This window comes from Bubalus bubalis, chromosome 17 (genome assembly GCF_019923935.1).
Source record: "Bubalus bubalis isolate 160015118507 breed Murrah chromosome 17, NDDB_SH_1, whole genome shotgun sequence".
NCBI lineage: Eukaryota > Metazoa > Chordata > Mammalia > Artiodactyla > Bovidae > Bubalus > Bubalus bubalis.
In genome coordinates this window covers 1,710,630-1,725,431 of record NC_059173.1, presented here as the reverse complement: position 1 = coordinate 1,725,431, position 14,802 = coordinate 1,710,630, and the positions used below count along the sequence as shown (strand labels likewise).

Genomic DNA, 14,802 nt, shown 5'->3' with positions numbered 1-14,802 from the left:
GGGTGAGTGGGTGAGGCCCAGGTGGACAGGGTGAGTGGGTGAGGCCCGGGTAGACCAGGGCCCATGTGGGTGAGGCCTGGGTGGACCAGGGCCCATGTGGGTGAGGCCCAGGTGGACCAGGGCAAGTGGGTGAGGCCCGGGTAGACCAGGGCTCATGTGGGTGAGGCCCGGGTGGACCAGGGCGAGTGGGTAAGGCCTGGGTAGACCAGGGCGAGTGGGTGAGGCCTGGGTAGACCAGGGCCCATGTGGGTGAGGCCCGGGTGGACCAGGGTCAGTGGGTGAGGCCCGGGTAGACCAGGGCCCATGTGGGTGAGGCCTGGGTGGACCAGGGCGAGTGGGTAAGGCCTGGGTAGACCAGGGGGAGTGGGTGAGGCCTGGGTAGACCAGGGCCCATGTGGGTGAGGCCCGGGTGGACCAGGGTCAGTGGGTGAGGCCTGGGTAGACCAGGGCGAGTGGGTGAGGCCTGGGTGGACCATGGCCCATGTGGGTGAGGCCCAGGTGGACCAGGGTGAGCTGGTGAGGCCCGGGTGGACCGGGGCCCAGTGCAAAGCCCCAGCTCAGCAGTGATTTCCTGAGTGCCCACTGCTTGCAGGGACCTCGGCGATGGCAAGGCAGCCCTGTTGGGGGCTCCCGACTGGGGACAGGGGCCAGGGGACAGCATGCGGAAAGCGAGCGGTGCCCTGGAGAAACAGCCAGGGGATTGCCGGGTGCCCTGCCAGGCTGCCCCAGGGGCCACAGCTGAGCCCAGAGGCGGCCAGGGGCTGGGACAGCCCTGATTCTGGGTTGGGGGCTGGGGGCCAGGGTGCCCTCTGTGCAGCTGGGCCGGTGACAGTGGAACCTCGCTCCCTGGGGCCTGGGAGGGACGGTCAGGTGGAAAATGGACGTTTGTGGGTCTCTGGAGTTGATAGTTGTTGCCGTTGGCACTGGGCTGTTTGGGCCCAGCAGCCTCAGGCCAGCACCCCTGGGGCTCCCCGAAGGCCCCACACCCTCACCCCACGCAGCTGGCCTGGCGAAACCAAGAGGCCCTGACGCCCGAAATAGCCAGGAAACCCCGACCGACCGCCCAGCCCTGGCAGCAGGTGCCTCCCTCTCCCTGGGGTTGGGGGAGGGGTTGCTCCAGTTCTGGAAGCTTCCACCAGCCCAGCTGGAGAAGGGCCCACATCCCAGCACCCAGGCCGCCCAGGCCCCTGTGTCCAGGCTGGCCACCTGAGACCACGTCCATCAGAAGCAGCATCTCTTGTCCCACGATCATGTGTCTGGGATCCTGGAGGTCGTGGCCCCTCTCGGGGCCCCAAGAGCCCATCTAAGTGCCAGGCTCAGAGCTGAGGCTGCCGCGGGACCCAGCGGAGCTGGGGCTGGCCTGGGGCACCACGGTCACACTTCCCCTGCCGCCCCTCACTTGGGACTCTTTGTGGGGAGGGACTGAGCCAAGTATGGGGATGGGGAGGAAAATGGGGACTCTCATGATCGCTGCCCTGGGAGCCCTGGTGTGTCTGGAGTAACAATGCGGTGACTCGAAGCACAGCTGTTCCCCACGAGGCCTCACAGGGTCCTTCTCCAGGGGACAGGACCTCAGATGGGCCAGTCACTCATCCATTCCCCACGAGGCCTCACAGGGTCCTTCTTCAGGGGACAGGACCTCAGATGGGCCAGTCACTCATCCATTCCCCACGAGGCCTCACAGCGTCCTTCTTCAGCAGACAGGACCTCAGATGGGCCAGTCACTCATCCATTCCCCACGAGGCCTCACAGCGTCCTTCTTCAGCAGACAGGACCTCAGATGGGCCAGTCACTCATCCATTCCCCACGAGGCCTCACAGCGTCCTTCTTCAGCAGACAGGACCTCAGATGGGCCAGTCACTCATCCATTCCCCATGAGGCCTCACAGCGTCCTTCTTCAGAGGACAGGACCTCAGATGGGCCAGTCACTCATCCATACCCCACGAGGCCTCACAGGGTCCTTCTCCAGGGGACGGGACCTCAGATGGGCCAGTCACTCATCCATCCGTCTGTCCGCCCATCTGTCCAACCATCACCCTTCCCTCCATCTATCTGAAAGCTTCCCTGAGGCCTCCCCGGGGGCCCAGCCTGCATGCAGCTCTCAGCTGCTCATCCAGGCCAGTCAGGCCCAGCACAGTCAAGGCCAAAGTCAGACCTGGAAGGTGCCTGCTTCACCACTGGAGGAGGGGGGCTGTGGACACAGGGTGCCCCATGCCCTGCCCAGCCTGCCCCCCGTGCTCGGCCGAGATGCTGAGGGCAACGCGGGGGCAGGAGGTGGGACAGACAGGCCAGCGTGGGGGGGCCAGCTGCCCCCCTGGCTGCGGGTGAGCAGACTGCCCACCTAACCCCAGTTACAGGCCTCCCTGATGCCACCTGCCCTCCTCGCCTCCCTGTCCGGCTCCAATCAGAGAGGTCCCGGGACATTCCAGGGCTCCGTGGTCCTCATGGGAGTAAAAGGTGGGGAACAAGTACCCGGCACGCTCTCCTGAGCCCACCCCCAAACACACACACAAAAAAATCCCTCCACCGGTGGGACTTCACCAGCTCGTTCTCAGGGGAGCTGCCAGGGGGTCCCCCAGCCCCAGGAAGCCAGGGGCCAGGCCTGCAAGTCCACAGCCATAACACCATGTCAGCTGACACAGAGAGACACAGTGTCCGGTGGACAGGTGCCCCCACCCGCGAGCCTGGAGACTATGGCCCTCGCCCGCCCCAGCCGCGGTCAGTCGGCTCAGCAACCACTGTCCACTCCCAGTACCCTGCCCTCCCCTGTGGGCCCAGGTCAAGTCCTGGGGGTCAAGCTAAGTCAGGGAGCCTCATCCATGCCCAGCCCGGAGCCCACGGCGCCGTCAAGAAATGCTTCTTCCCTCCGTCAGGAAACATTAGTGGGAAAGACAAGAGCCGGGGGGTTCTGGGGTCCTGGGGGATCAGATTAGGGGGTCTGGGAGCAGCAGCAGCCTCAGGCACCCCAAAACAAGGCCCAGGAGCTGGACTCCCAGGGCTGAGGGGCAGAGGGAAGGAGGGCCTCCTGGGGGGTTGGCATGAGCATAGGCACCCGGGTGGGGGCTGAGCACCCCTCAGCTGGCACATAGAGGCCCCCACTGCAGCACCCTTCCCCCTCGGAGACCCTGGGCTCCCGTCTCCCGCCTGGCCTGCCATCCTGCTCACCACCCAGAAATCCCTGAGTGCGGTGCCATGTGACTGGGCCCTGCCCTGGGGAGGAAGGCGATTCAGACAGACAGGATGCCAGGGCAGAGAGGGGTGAGCAGAGGATGCTGGGAGGGGGCCCGTGGAGGCCTGGGGGGCAGGGGCAGGAGTTCTCCAGGGTGGACGGCGCTGTGCTGTGCTCGGTGAGCACAGAGGCCCCGGATGTCCCAGGCCTGGGAACCCAGCAGAGGGGCAGCGACGGGGCTCCAAGGACCCGAAGGCCGAGCCCTGACCAGACCTGTGGGTCCAGAAGGCAGCTGCGCCCTGAGGCCACTGAGCGGCCCCCTGTCCCGAACCACCTCTGAAACGTGGGACACACGCTCCCAGGCGGAGCCACTCGTGCCTTCCGGGAGGCTCCCAGCGGGCTCATCGCTCCATCCCACAGGGAGGGAAACCGAGGCCCAGATGACGAACATCCCGGTGAGCGGGTCAGAGCCAGCCCCTGGGGTCCCTCCTCCCGGCCTGGGGTCTCCCCTCTGTGGGGTGGGAAACCGAGGCCACACAGGGGCTCCACGGGGGCTGCCCTTTGCCAGGCCCTGGACACCCCGTGGGTGACCCCCGCCTCTATCATCCCAGCCCTGGGGGGCAGAGGGGAGGCCCAAGGGTGGACCCCCTGGCCACCCCCAACCCCACAGCTGGGAGGAGCCGGGAGCTGGTGGACAAGGGCCTAGAGGAGCCCAGACCCCAGGGTGGTGGGGGGGGTGTCCCCCACCCACAGCCCTTCTCAGACTTGACCTGGGGCCACTTCCCTTCCTCTAAGTTCAGTTCCCTCTTCACAAGGGGCAGGGGGTGCGGTTAGTGAGTCTCCCTGAAGGGGGGCCTGGGGATTAAGGGAGATGATGCCCGTGATGTGCTTGGACCCCAGTGACCCTCACCCACCCCAGTCACTCCGTCCCCTCCTGGGCTCCTTGTCCAGGGCCTGCCTCTGCCGTGCTGTGTGACCCTGGGCAAAACGCTTCCCCTCTCTGGGCCTCAGCCTTCCCCTCTGCTTGGGGAGAAGCGGGTGGGGGGACTTGCAGGCCAGAAGCAGCAGGAAGACCGTTAGATTCCTGGGTCAGGGAGCCGGGCAGCCAGGCCCTGGGCCTGAAGGGGCAGTGGGGCCGGAGGTAGGAGCAGGGAGGGGACCGGGTTGGGTGGAGGCTCTGCCTGCAGCTGGCTGCCCCTGGGAATCCCCAGGCTAAAGTTAACCCTGCCCTGGCTGAAACCAGAACTGCGGGTGCCAGCCGGGAGCCGTAAGGGGAAGAGAAACCGAGCCGCGGTCGGCGGGGCGTGGGACGGGGCACAAACAGTGCCAGGTGTGGCCCGCGCGGCGGGACAGGCCAGTTTCAGGGCTGACGTTGTCGGATGTTTGTGCAGCTCGCAGGTGGGGGTGCGCAGACCCCCCCACCTGCCTGCGCCCAGCCCCTGCCCAGCCCCGGTCTGGGCCTGATGCCGCCCCCTAGCTGCCTCCTCAACATCCTTGACATCCTGGGTCCTGGGATCCTGGAGGGCTGGACCCCAGGGGAATCTCAGAACTGGCCGGGGTGGCCCCCGCGGTCAGCAGGGCCCCAGGGAGGGGGCGGCAGGGTCACCTAGCCCGTCAGCACAGCAGGGAGGGGCTCCGGCCCCGGCGTCCCAGCCCCGGGCCCTCCTGGCTGCAAAGTGAGCCATGGGTGGGCAAGGGGGTGAGCAGAGGCCTCCCCACTGCCCATGACTCCAACGGGCCCCAGGGGGAGACAGTCTAGCCCTTCAGCAGGAAATGTATCCCCTTGTCCATGGCCTGGGGACGCACTGCCCTTTGGCCCAGCAGCCCTGCTCCTGGGAGCTCCTCACTGGCCCAGGACCCAGGGGCAACGTGGTGCCCAGCCCTGGGTCCCCACCAGCAGTACGTCCACACAGCCTAATGTCCACAGCCCCAAAGGGCCTTGGAGACAGGCCATGGGTGGGTTCCGTTGTAGGGAACGGGGACAGGGACGGGGGATGGGAGGCGGTCTTGTCTGAGCCCACCTTCGGGAAAAGGGCATGACTGTCACAGAGAAAAGACTGCCAGCGTGCACACCAAGTGCCCCCTGGAAGCAAGGCCACGTGTTTACTTTCTTCCTTATGCGCCCCTGTTCCTTCTCATATCTCGAAGAACGTGACACTTTCAAAATCAGAAAACACAGCACTGAACTGATTTACGATGAACGACCCTCTAAAAATGGTGTGGTAGAAGGTTTGAATGGCATCGTGAAAATAACATCATCCCCAAGAGGTCACAAGACAAGACCCAGCATATGCGAGCGTGTGTCTCTGTATCTACACGCCCATCCGTGTCCACACCTCTTACCTGGGGCTACCCGGGCCGGTGGACGTACCGGGAATGGTGGTTTTCACTTGGCCCTTGCCACTTTTCTGATTTTTTTCTACAATGATTATATGTTTACCGTATAATTATAAAACCACATGTTTTTAAGTGTTTTTTTTTTCACTTGTGTTATTTCAATTCACTTAACATTCAACAAATATTTATTGCTTACCTGCTACATCCATGACAGGCCGGGTGCAAGTTTGGGACTGACCACGCTGATGACAAGAGAGAGAACCATCTCTCTTGATCAGTGGTCCAGGGTGGTGGGGGTGGTTGTTGGAAAGAGGTCATTACAGCGCTAAGATGGAGTCTTACCTCTACGTCTTAGGTCATGTCAGAATCCACGAAACTCTCTTACAACCCCAGCTCCACGGCCAGGCAGAAAGGCTACTGAGCCCCTAAGAACAGACAGAAGGTATTGCAGGGGTGCTGAATCCCTACCAGCAGGCAGGGAGCAAAGAGGATTGGAGAGAAGCAACCCCTTTCAGAAGCTCTCTGGTGGTTCAACCTTGCCGTCCAGTGCAAGGGGTGTGGGTTGGACCCCTGGTAGGGGAGCTAAACCCATAGGCCTCATGGCCAGACCAGCAGAAAATAAAACAGAAATGATGCTACAAGTTTAATAAAGACTTTAAAAACGGTCCACGTCCAAAAAGCTTTAAAAACAAAGAAAAGCAACCCCTTTTAATACAGCTAAAACCATAAGAGTGAGCCATTGCACACCAAAAGTGGAAGCAATTTCTGCAGAGTTTAAAAAAAAAAAAAGACCAAAAAAACCTTCCCACAAATAAAGTAGACGGGCCTGGGACAAAGTCCAGGATTGGCGGAACTTATAAAGGAAAGAGGCACTTTTGGAAGCAGACCAGAATACGCTTCAGGAGCGTTTAACCAGTTCTTCGGACGGGAAGGATTACGTGGTAGACGAAAGCACAGTCTGTGTGGGTGGAAGACCTAGGCTGACAAACTTCCCTGCCACAGAGGAGACAGTGCGTCTCAGCAATTCTCTCTCCCTGGGTCTGACCTGGTCGATGGTGGTAGTATTCGAGGCCACCTCACAGCTCCATCCTGAGGAATGCAGAAGAGGAGGTAACTACGCCCTCTCACAGGATACCTGGCTCAGTGAGTGAAAGAAACAGATTAGCAATAATTACTGGCAACTCACTCACATAGGGCTTGTTAATTCTAATCGTAGTTACAGGAGCTGAAGGATCTTGTATAGACGTGCTTTCTTTCTCTTATACTCCTAAACACTCTATTTAGATCCTCCACTTAAGGGGCTTCCCTGGTGGCTCAGACAAGAAAGAAGCTGCCTGCAATGCGGGAGACTCAGGTTTGATTCTTGGGTCAGGAAGATCCCCTGGAGACGAGAATGGCTACCCACTCTAGTATTCTTGCCTGGAGAATTCCACGGACAGAGGAGCCTGGCGGGTTACAGTCCATGAAGTCGTAAAGAGTCGGACACGACTGAGCAACGAGCACAACACACACAAAGTCACTGCAGATGACATGAGCACGCCTCAGTCGCTCATTCTACACTCTCTCCCCAGAAAAATATGAGTATTTAGCCCAATTCAGTGAGTCTGGCACTGTGACTGCGAGTCCAAACGGGCTGGAAGTCAACAGCCATCTCTCCAGCCTGCCTGTCTCCTGCCTCAGCTCCCACTCCTCGACCCCCTCCACAAAGGAGGAGGCCCAGCGCCCTCCCTGGGCGTCTCACCCCCAGCCCCGTGCCTGACCACTTCAAGGCTCTCGGCAAAGAGTTTGAACGAGGGTGGGAAGGAAGGAAGGGAGATGTGACGGGCGGGCGGATGAGTGGGTGGGTGCACGGTTGTGTGGGTAGTTGGGTGGGTGAGTGGATGAATGGCTAGCTGGGTGGGCAGGTGAATGGATGGGATAGTAGGTGAACGACTGCTGGATATGTAGGTGGATGGGTAGGTGTGTGGTTAGATGGATGGATGGTGGCTGTGAGGGTGGATGGGTCAGTGGTTGGGTGGGTAGATGAGTTATTGGACTGGGGGTTCATGAGCAGGTTAGTAGTCAGATGGGTGACTGGATAGTTGAGTTTGTGGGTAGGCCCTAGTCATGAAGAACACAGACCCTTAGCACCGGGCCGCTCTGTAGAAAGGGGCTGAACTCAACACGCAGGTTCCAAACCCAGCTCTGATCCTGACTTGGTGTGACCTTGGCCATTTCCTTAGTGCCTCGAAGCCTTGCCCCTTGCAGGCCAAAAGGACCCCAGCCCCTGCCCTGCCCACCTCACAGGCTGGCAGGAAGGACAGACTGCATGGAGATGCTTTAGAAGCCCGAGAGACTCTTCAGGCACACTCAGGCCCTTTAAGGGAGTTGAGCCGACAACCCTGCACCCCGACCCCGGGCTTGGATCACATCTGCAGTGGGAAGAGTCTGCGCTTGGGGCCCAGACAGACCTGGGTTCCAGCCCTGGCTCCACCCTTTTCCAAGTATGTGACCTTGGGCAGATGACAGTCCTCCTCTGGGAGGTGGACACGATGACTGCTCAGGGCTGTGGGAGGATTCAGGGGGATCGTTCGGGAAGGCACTTAGCACAGCGCCCACCAAGGGCACAGGGATGGATCTGGGGTCCCGAAGAAGAGGCCCAATCCCGCCTCTCGGCAGCAAGGAGCCCTGGAGACCGGGAAGTGTTCCAGGACACTGACCCAGGGGTTCGAGAAACCCCCAAGTATGTCTGTGAAGATGTGTTTTGTGGGGGGACAGGTCCAGAGCTTTGAGCAGAAAAGCGGCCATGGCCTGTGGAGGGCTAACCACGCTGATCTTTTTTAAAAGATTTTTTTTTTTGATGTGGACCATTTTTAAAGTCTTCATTGAATTTGCTACAATATTGCTTCTGGTTTATGCTCTGGTTTTTTCGGCTGCAAGGTTTGTGTGATCGAATCTCCTCAATCAGGGACTGAACCCACAGCCCCTGCATTGGAAGGCGAAGTCTTAACCACCAGACCGCCAGGGACGTCCCTCCCCTCACTGATCTAATCCAAGACCCTCATTAAGGAAAAACCGAGATTCAAAGCTCCCCCAGGAGGACTCGGTGGGGAGGAGAGAGCCAAGCACACAGCACTCAGTCCAGCACAGCGCCCTCCCTGCCCACGAGCAGGGGCGCCCCCGACCCCAGGACGAGGGCACGGCTGAAGGACCGCAGGAGACCTTGTCGGATTCAGCAGTAGGATTGTGAGGCATTTCAACTTACTTTTTAAATCTGTCTCTCAAGGCTGTTACAAGAGGACTTTACCAGTAACTTAAAAGTTGAAAGGGACTTCCCAGGTACACCTGTGGTAAAGAACCCGCCGGCTGGTTTTAGAGATGTGGGTTCGATCCCTGGTTCAGGAAGATTCCCCTGGAGAAGGAAATGGCAACCCACTTCAGTATTCTTGCCTGGAAAGCCTCACGGACAGAGGAGCCTGGCGGGCTACAGTTAACGGGCTCGCACACGACTGAATCGACTTAGCTTCAAGTTGAGACAGGAAGAGGCAGTGACTGGTGGCTAAACACCGCACCCACGCTCCCAGGGGACCTGCAGTGCTCTGGTTCATGAGCTGTGCTAACAAAAATCAACCCAACAAGAGGCCCAGACAGAGGGCAACTGAGTTTATCAAACATGGGCGTGATGTGGAGGAGATAATCCAGGAAGGGACCTGCCAAGCCCGTGACAGACCGGTGTCCTGTCTCAGGGCTGTCCTGGCAGAACTCCAGACCTGGCTGGGGGCTACAGGGTGGGGCTGAGCTGCAAGGACTCTGCTGTGAGCCCCACGTCAGGGAGAATCACTTTGTTTGTTTTCTGAGTTTCTCTTAAAATAGCCTTTATGGGTCCTGGTCTTTGGTTTTAAAATAACAACTGTTCTCCGTAAACAACGTGAAAAGAAACAAACAAGAGGAAAACACGCAGCCCGGGTATTTCACCCAGAAGAGCCGCCTCTAACACTTTGATGGGTTGCCTTCTATTTTAATCCTATTTTCATTGTAAACTCTAAAAACCACATCATAAATAAATTAAAGGTCTCTGTGAAGTTTAAAAAGTAAGCATGGCGGTGGCGATGGCGGTGCCGCGCTGTGAACGCTCGTTTCAAAATAAATTCTAGGGACTCCCCGGTGGTCCCAGTGGCTGAGATTTTGCTTCCATTGCAGGAGCCTTGGGTTTGATCCCTGGTTGGGGAACTAAGATCCCACATGCCATAGGGAGTGGCCAAAAAGAATTTTTTGTAAATGGTGAGTTTTAGGTGATATGAATTTCCCATTGATTCACTTCACAGGCTCAGAATGCAGCCAGGCCCTCAGGAAGCCCAAGTCCACTGTTCCTTTACTTTTCCTTAGAGTTTCATGTCTTCTGTATCTGCTCTTAAACCCACCATGTTTCAGCTTCATCTGACTTTATAATAAAGTTAGACTGTGTTTCAGGAAACTTTGCTCAGTATTCTGTAATAATCTAAATGGAAAGAATTTGAAAAAAGAACAGACACTTGTACATGCATAACTGAATCACTTTGCTATACACCTGAAACTCGAGTGCAGTCGCTCAGTCGTGTCCGACTCTGCGACCCCATGGACTGCAGCACACCAGGCTTCCCTGCCCATCACCAACTCCCGGAGTTCACTCAAACACATGTCCGTCGACTCGGTGATGCCGTCCAACCGTCTCATCCTCTGTCGTCCCCTTCTCCTCCCACCTTCAATCTTTCCCAGCATCAGGGTCTTTTCCAAGGAGTCAGTTCTTCACATCAGGGGGCCAAAGTATTGGAGTTTCAGCTTCAGCACCAGCCCTTCCAACAACCCCCCACACCTGAAGCTAACACAGTGCTAATCCACTATGCTCCAACATGAAAGAAAAACACATTTTTTAAGTGTAGACTGTGTGTGTCTTCCTTCTCTCAACACTGCGTCTGACGCCCACCCACGCTGCCCAGCGCTGCATTCACTGTGGACGGGAGGCCCCCTGCCCCACAGCTGCGTGCCCGGCCGGTCACCGCCGAGCAGGCCTGCCCCCCAGAGCAGGGCCCCCGACACTGGGGACAAGGCAGGGGCTCCTCCAGGGCCAGTCACTGTCCACTGTTCCTACTGGTTTTGTTTTCAAAAGTGGAGGCAGTGTAATATTTCCCTGATTATAAAAAGAAGTACACAGGTTCTCCACAAATAAAACAGGGGAAAAGTATAAAGAACAGAAGTTCCCAGCACAGCCTGGAGATCACGCCGGGTGCACCTGGGGTGTCCTTCCAGGCTGGACCTCACATTCCACGCAGACATCAGAAGGCTGTGAGATCTACCCAGAAGGCTGGGTAGATGGGGGATAGGTCGATGACAGACAGTAGACAGAGAGATATACAGACAGATGATGGATAGAAAGACGCTAAGACACTGAGCGAGGGGACAGACGGACGGGAGACACCGTCCTTTGTCACTGGCTGCACACCCACACGGGTGTGGTGAGCCGGCTGTCACACTTGTGAACCTGCTGCTCTCACAACACCAGCTGGGTCCCTCCAGCCCCAGCGTCCCACACAGCAGACTCCCGGCTCCATCCCCAGGCAGGAATCCCACTGAACCCTCCCCGCAGGAAGGTCGTGCTGTCTAAGGCCTCCAGAGCAAGTTACAGACCTTCTGGGAAGACAGCACACAACCGCCTACCCCGCAGAGCCCAGGAGGACCCCCGAGTCCTAGGGAAGGGACTGCACGGCCTGGACGGTGAGCGGCCCAGGGCGCTGCCCCCAACCTGTCCCACCTGACTCCTGCTCTGCTCTCAGGCGGGGCGCAGAGAGGGGCCCCGAGGCCTCTTCCCAGTTCTTGGGAGCACCCGCTGGGTGCTCCAGGCCGGGAGCCCCCTCCTCAAGGTGTCCCCGGACCACTCCCCTCCACCTCTGGTTGCTCTGTCTCCTGGCAGCAGGGAGCCCCAGTGAGAAGATAGAGCTCCAGGCTGTGATCTCGGTCCCTGGCAGCTCTGGGAGTGTGGGGGGGGGTGGTCACTGGGAGGCCATGAGTGTGGGGGCGGGGCTGTGGAGGCAGCTCGAGGTCAGTGTGCGGTCGGTCAGGCTCTGTGAGGTCCGCACGGGTGGAGCTGTGCCAGGAAACAGGAGGCCCGGTCAGTGGTCCCCAGAGTCGGGGCCAAAGGAAGGGGTTCGGGCCCCTCTGGTTCCTCAGCTTCTGAGGCCGGGGACCCCAGTCTGGCCTTGGTAGGGTGGGATTGGTGGGGAGGCCCCCAGCCCCAGGACCTCCAGGAGCGGGACCTGGTTCCCCAACCCACCGGGCCCTGATCTCAGAGTCTGGGCTCGGCAGGTCCATCGACGGTCCCGGCTACTCTCTCTGGCTGACTCAGAAGTCAATGGGCAGGTGGGGGTTACCAAGGGACCAGGAAGGGAGGCTTAGAGATCAGGGGCCACCACCCAGCTTTCACAGGAGAAACGGAGGCCCACAGGGTGCAAGGGACTCACCAGGGTCACACTGTGAGCCCAGCTGCTGGACTCAAGGCCCAGGGCTGTCCCCCACCCATGATGGCCCTGAGTGCCCCCTCAACTCGGACAGGGTCAAGCCCCCTGACCTGCACCCCCAAGACTCAGGCTTGGCCGTTCTAAGCTGAGGAGCCCTCAGGGTCTGCAGTCAAGGCCACAGGGCCCAGCCGCCCCACTCCGTGCAGGCCTCTGGCCAGGCTCCTGTCCGCTCAGTGGGCCAGGGCCTGGCTGGGTTCCTGTAGGCCTCGCTCCGTCTTCTTCCTCTGCAGCCCCGGTGTGACAGCCCTGTAGCTGAGGCTCCGGCCTCCCCGAGCAGGCAGCTCCCACCGGGGCCACAGGCATGGGGCACTGTGCTTACCCACCACAACTGCGAGGGTATGCGATGCCAGAGAGGAGGGGCCTGCCAGGCCTCCAGGAGCAGAGTGAGCCCCCCAGACCGAGGTCCCCTCTCACAGGCCGGGGCCTGGGCGCCTCAGTCCACACCTGGGGCCTAGAGCTGGGCCTGTCGGGAGCCGGCCCCGGGGGCAGGATGGCTGAGCTCAGGAGCCCAGCCAGGCAGTCACGATGCACCACGTTCGCGGGGGGAGGGTGGGTCACCCACACAGCGGAGCCACGACCCTCACCTGACGGTACTCGTGGGCCACGTGGAGGTGTCCCGGCTGCATTCCTGACCACGTACCCGCGGCCCCGCACCGTGCGCCCCCCACAGATGCACACACGTGTGCGTACACGCTCACATACGTGCACGCACATAGGGCCCGGCGGACAGCGCCCTCTAGCGGCCACAGAGCTAGAGTCACAAAGCTCGCAGGCACGTCTGTAAAGACCAGGATGCCCGAGTCTGGGAAGACTGTTCTCTCCTTTCACAGCCTGGGGGGTGTGACCTGGCTAAGGTCACACAGCAGGTAAGCAGCGCGGCCCTGACCCCTGACCCCGCGTGCGTGCATGGTAAGTCGCTTCAGTCGTGTCCGACTCCTTGCCACCCCAGAGACTGTAGCCCACCAGGCTCCTCTGTCCAAGGGATTCTTCAGTCAAGAATACTGGGGTGGGTTGCCATGCCCTCCTCTAGGGGATCTTCCCGACCCAGGGATCGAACCCGCATCTCTTATGCCTCCTGCATGGGCAGGCGGGTTCTTTACCAACAGGGAAGCCCCCACTGGCCCAGATTCCAGCTCATTCCAGCTCCCAAGGTGCTGCCAGAGCCCCCTGGGACAGAAAAGCTGGGGGTCTTGAAAAGCCTCCACCCTTCTCACACACGGTGCCTGCCTGCCCCAGGAGGGGGAAGTCACGTGCGGAGAGGAATCTCAGGACCCAAGCCCAGTCTCCTCTGTGCTGATGGGATGGGGTATCAGGAGGGGAGGGGCTGGGTTCACAGAAACCCCGAAATGCCAAGATGACGGACACAGACGGGACACACCTGCCACACAGGAGCAAGACACGCTGACCTGTGTCCACTCGCTCGGCTCCTCTCCCGAGGGAGGAGATCTGGTCACACCAGGTCCCCTTGACCCCAGGCCCAGGTCTCTCCTTCCCCAGAAGAAGCAAGCACCATCCACTCCACACACATAGTCCCTGATCAGACTCGCAGCCCAGCACTGCTCTGGGCCCTGGGGACATGGCAGGGGCCTCAGAGACCAAGACCTGCAGCAAAGTCCCAGGAGGTGAAGCAGGCAGACAAGCAACACATTACATTCTAATGGGAGGTGTGATGAGCTCTTTAGGAAAGGAAGCGGTTGGGGTAACAACTGCTGGTTTAAACTAAGATCATGGCATCCAGTCCCCTCACTTCATAGCAAATAGAAGGGGAAAAAGTGGAAACAGTGGCAGATTTTATTTTCTTGGGCTCCAAAATCACTATGGATGGTTACTGCAGCCAGGAAATTAAAAGATGTTTGCTCTTTGGAAGGAAAGCTACGACAAACCTAGATGGTGTATTAAAAAGCAGGGCCAATGAAGGCCCATCACTTTGCCAGTGAAGGTCCATCTAATCAAAGCTATGGGTTTTCCAATAGTCATGTACCGATGTGAGAGCTGGGCTATAAAGAAACCTGAGCACTGAAGAATTGATGCTCCCCAACTGTGGTGCTGGAGAAGACTCTTGAGAGTCCTCTGGACAGGAAGGAGATCCAACCAGTCAATTCTAAGGGAAATCAACCCTGAATATTCACTGGAAGGACTGATTCTGAAGCTCCAGTACTTTGGCCTCCTGATGCAGAGAGCTGACTCACTGGAAAAGACCCTGATGCTGGGAAAGATTGAGAGCAGGAGAAGTGGGCAGCAAAGGATGAGATGGTTGGATAGCATCATTGACTCAATGGACATGAGTTTGAGCAAACTCCAGGAGCTAGTGAAGGACAAGGAAGCCTGGCGTGCTGCAGTCCATGGGGTTGCAAAGACTGGGCACAACTGAGCCACTGAACAACAAGAGAGGCCACCCCCGAATGAAGAAGGGGAACCCCAGCAAGAGCCTGGGGAGGAGCAGTCCTGGCAGAAGGGACAGCAAGTGCAAAGGCCCTGGGGTCAGGCGTGTCTGACAAGCCGCAGGAACAGCAAGGCGGTCAGTGTGGCCGAATTCAAGGCAGGGGTCCAGGGAGGGGGCCGGCCCTTGGGGCCTCACAGAGCGGGCTGAGCCCCCTGAGGTTTGTCCAGGTTCTCAGATGACGCTGAATGGCACCGTGTCACCACACCTGCCCCTTCTAACTTCCTGCATTCTCAGGTCCTGGGTGTATGTCAAGCAAGGGGAGCCAGATGGCTCAGCGTGTGGACACACGGCGGGTGCCTGCCGGTCAGTGAGGACGGACATGG

At 59.2% G+C, this 14,802-nt stretch overlaps 1 long non-coding RNA gene across 1 annotated transcript; it reads left to right on the top strand.

Moving 5' to 3' along the window:
• The first annotated feature begins 2,758 nt into the window (after positions 1-2,758).
• Positions 2,759-5,643, top strand: LOC123330040. Its single transcript, XR_006545739.1, has 2 exons — positions 2,759-3,624; positions 5,318-5,643. It is a non-coding gene; the product is annotated as an uncharacterized LOC123330040 (long non-coding RNA).
• The last annotated feature ends 9,159 nt before the right edge of the window (positions 5,644-14,802 follow it).